This window comes from Mus musculus, chromosome 14 (assembly GCF_000001635.26).
Source record: "Mus musculus strain C57BL/6J chromosome 14, GRCm38.p6 C57BL/6J".
Taxonomy (NCBI): Eukaryota; Metazoa; Chordata; class Mammalia; order Rodentia; family Muridae; genus Mus; species Mus musculus.
In genome coordinates this window covers 16,215,776-16,220,000 of record NC_000080.6, presented here as the reverse complement: position 1 = coordinate 16,220,000, position 4,225 = coordinate 16,215,776, and positions in this window count along the sequence as shown.

The following is a 4,225-nucleotide window of genomic DNA, read 5'->3' as shown; positions in this document are numbered from 1 at the left end:
GTAGAGCTAAACAAAGGATTCTCAACTGAGGAATAGAAAATGGCTGAGAAGCACCTAAAAAAATGTTAAACATCCTTAGTCATCAGGGAAATGCAAATCAAAACACCCCTGAGATTCCCCCTCACACCAGTCAGAATGGCTAAGGTCAAAAACTCAGGTGACAGCAGATGCTGGCAAGGATGTGGAGGAAGAAGAACACTCTTCCATTGCTGGTGGGATTGCAAGCTGGTACAACCAGTCTGGAAATCAGTTTGGAGTTTCCTCCGAAAATTGGGCATAGTACTATGGAGGATCCAGCAATACCACTCCTGGGCATATACCCAGAAGATGCCCCAATATGTAATAAAGACGCATGCTCCACTATGTTCATAGCAGCCTTATTTATAATAGCCAGAAACTGGAAAGAACCCAGATGTTCCTCAACAGAGGAATGGATGCAGAACATGTGGTACATTGACATAAACTCCTCCATAAGAAACGCAAATTTAAACATTGAGATTGCATTACCCTGCAGGTGGAATAGCAATAATTTACAAAAAATAAATGAAAAGAAAACAAGTTACAAATACTAGTGAGGATGGAGTAGGAAGCAGACACTTACACCCTTTCAGTGGGCAGGTTTATAAATGAGCCCAGTCACTTCAGCTAGTTTCAGACCTCAGTGAACTAAAACCAAAACTTGCCTCTAATTCAGCTCTCCTGCTTCTTGGTCTATTTCTCAAGTTCACTAAGTCAGAATGCCTTGTCTGCATAACCATGTTTACTATTGCATTATTCACTATGACCACACGGTGGCATCAGCCTGGATGTCCATCAGCAAATGAATGGATGAAGAAAATATGGAGTTTGGTTCAGCCATAAAGAAAACTGAGACTATATTATTTGGAGGCCCTCATATTAAATCAAATGAATCAGAAAAACATATAGAGTTTTTTTCTTTTGTGTATGAGAGGGGTTGGGGAGAAAGTGGGAGAGCGAGAGAAGAAATAAAGAAACATTATTTCTGGGGAATTGAATGTGAATAATGGAAAAGAAAAGAACTGGAAGGGGTAGGGAATGGATAGGGTTACAGTATATTGCATACTTGAAAATCTTTATGTACAATGAAGGTACAGCAACAAACCTTGTATGACAACAAAACAGTGCCATAAACCTTGACATAGGTGTAGTGCACAGGGAAGAGTAGAGCTTTGATGACTGTTTCATAATGGATTCCAGTTAACTATTTATTGGATACTAATAACTTCAAAAGTATTGAAATTACATCTGAAATACTAATATATTGAGCAGTAAACAGGTTTTAAAAAGTAAATCAGAGTCTGCACAGGTGAGAGTGTGGACAACAGAAGCTAACAGCTTCTGGGACAGACCCCGTTTCCAGCTCAAGACATCTGGGCACCTTTCCTGCCAGAGGAGAGGTGTCCGCCCCACCTGGGAGGGCTTTGAAGGAGCACCTGAGGGAGCCATCTCTGGTCCAGGATCTCTCAGAGGCTAGACTGTGTAGGTGAGAGTGCCTAATACAGAAGCTACACAGCTTCTGAGACAGGCCCTGTTTCAGGCCGTCGTCATCTTCTGCCAGGAGACAGGTACAAATGCCAGATATCTGTGCACCTTCCCTGCAAGAGGAGAGCTAGCCTGCAGAGAGTACTCTGACCACTGAAACTCAGGAGAGAGCTAGTCTCCCAGATCTGCTGATAGAGGCTAACAGAATCATGGGAGGAACAAGCTCTAACCAGAGACAACTGTAACAACTAACTCCAGAGATTACCAGATGGCTAAAGGCAAACATATTCTGAACAGATCCTGAAGAAATCCAAAACACCATCAGATCCTCTACAAAAGGCTATACTCAACAAAACTGGAGAACCTGGATGAAATGGACAAATTTCTAGACAGATACCAGGTACCAAAGTTAAATCAGAATCAGATTAATGACCTTAATAGTTCCATCTCCACTAAAGAAATAGAAGCAGTCATTAATAGTCTCTCAACCAAAAAAAGCCTAGGACCAGATGGGTTTAGAGCAGAGTTCTATCAGACCTTCAAAGAAGATCTAATTCCAGTTCTTCACAAACTACTCCACAAAATAGAAGCAGAAGGTACTCTGTCCAATTCATTCTATGAAGCCACAATTACTCTGATACCTAAACCACAGAAAGACCTAACAAAGATAGAGAACTTCAGACCAATTTCCCTTATGAATATCAATGCAAAAAAGTCAATAAAATTCTCGCTAACTGAATCCAAGAACACATCAAAACAATCATCCATCCTGACTAAGTAGGTTTCATTCCAGGGATGCAGGGATGGTTTAATATATGGAAATCCATAAACATAATCCACTATATAAACAAACTTAAAGACAAAAAACACATGATCATGTCTTAGATTTGGAGAAAGCATTTGACAAAATCCAACACCCATTCATGGTAAAAGTCTTGGAAAGATCAGGAATTCGAGGCCTAAACATGATAAAAGTAATCCACATCAAACCAGTAGCCTACATCAAAGTAAATGGAGAGAAACTTGAAGCAATCCCACAAATATCAGGGACTAGACAAGGCTTCCCACTTTCTCCCTACCTATTCAACATAGTACTTGAAGTCCTAGCCAGAGCAATTAGACAACAAAAGGAGATCAAGGGGATACAAATTGGAAAGGAAGAAGTCAAAATATCCATTTTTGCAGATGGTATGATAGTATATATAAGTGACCCTAAAAATTACACCAGAACTCCTAAACCTGATAAACAGCTTCAGTGAAGTAGCTAGATATAAAATTAACTCAAACAAGTCAATGGCCTTTCTCTACACAAAGGATAAACAGGCTGAGAAAGAAATTAGGGAAACAACACCCTTCACAATAGTCACAAATAATATAAAATACTTCGTGTGACTCTAAGTAAGGAAGTGAAAGATCTGTATGATAAGAACTTCAATTCTCTGAAGAAAGAAATTAAAGAAGATCTCAGAAGATGGAAAGATCTCCCATGCTCATGGATTGGCAGGATCAACATTGTAAAAATGGCTATCTTGCCAAAAGCAATCTACAGATTCGATGCAATCCCCATCAAAATTACAACTCAATTCTTCATCGAATTAGAAAAGGCAATTTGCAAATTCATCTGGAATGACAAAAAAAACCTAGGATAGCAAAAACTCTTCTTAATGATAAAAGAACCTCTGGTGGAATCACCATGCCTGACCTAAAGCTGTACTACAGAGCAATTGTGATACAAACTGCATGGTACTGGTATAGTGACAGACAAGTAGACCAATGGAATAGAATTGAAGACCCAGAAATGAACCCACACACCTATGGTCACTTGATCTTTGACAAGGGAGCTAAAACCATCCAGTGCAAAAACGACAGCATTCTCAACAAATGGTGCTGGCACAACTGGCAGTTATCATGCACAAGAATGCGAATTCATCCATTCTATCTCCTTGTACTAAGGTCAAATCTAAGTGGATCAAGGAACTCCACATAAAACCAGAGACAGAGAAACTTATTGAGGAGAAAGTGGGGAAAAGCCTCAAAGATATGGGCACAGGGGAAAAATTCCTGAATAGAACAGCAATGGCTTGTGCTGTAAAATCGAGAGTCGACAAATGGGAGCTCATAAAATTACAAAGTTTCTGTAAGGCAAAAGACACTGTCAATAAGACAAAAAGGCCTCCACGAGATTGGGGAAGGATCTTTCCCAATCCTAAATCAGATAGGGGACTAACATCCAATATATATAAAGAAGTCAAGAAGGTGGACTCCAGAAAATCAAATAACCCTATTAAAAATGGGGCTCAGAGCTAAACAAAGATTTCTCACCTGAGGAATACTGAATGGCTGAGAAGTACCTGAAAAAATGTTCAGCATCCTTAATCATCAGGGAAATGCAAATCAAAACAACCCTGTGATTCCACCTCACACCAGTCAGAATGGCAAAGATCAAAAATTCGGGTGACAGCAGATGCTGGCAAGGATGTGGAGAAAGAGGAACACTCCTCCATTGTTGGTGGAATTTCAAGCTTGTACAACCACTCTGGAAATTGGTCTGGTGGTTCCTCAGAAAATTGGACATAGTACTACCAGAGGATCCTGCAATACCTTTCCTGGACATATATCCAAAAGTTGTTCCAACTGGTAAGAAGGACACATGCTCCACTATGTTCATTGCAGCCTTACTTATAATAGCCAGAAGCTGGAAAGAACCCAGATGCCCCTCAAC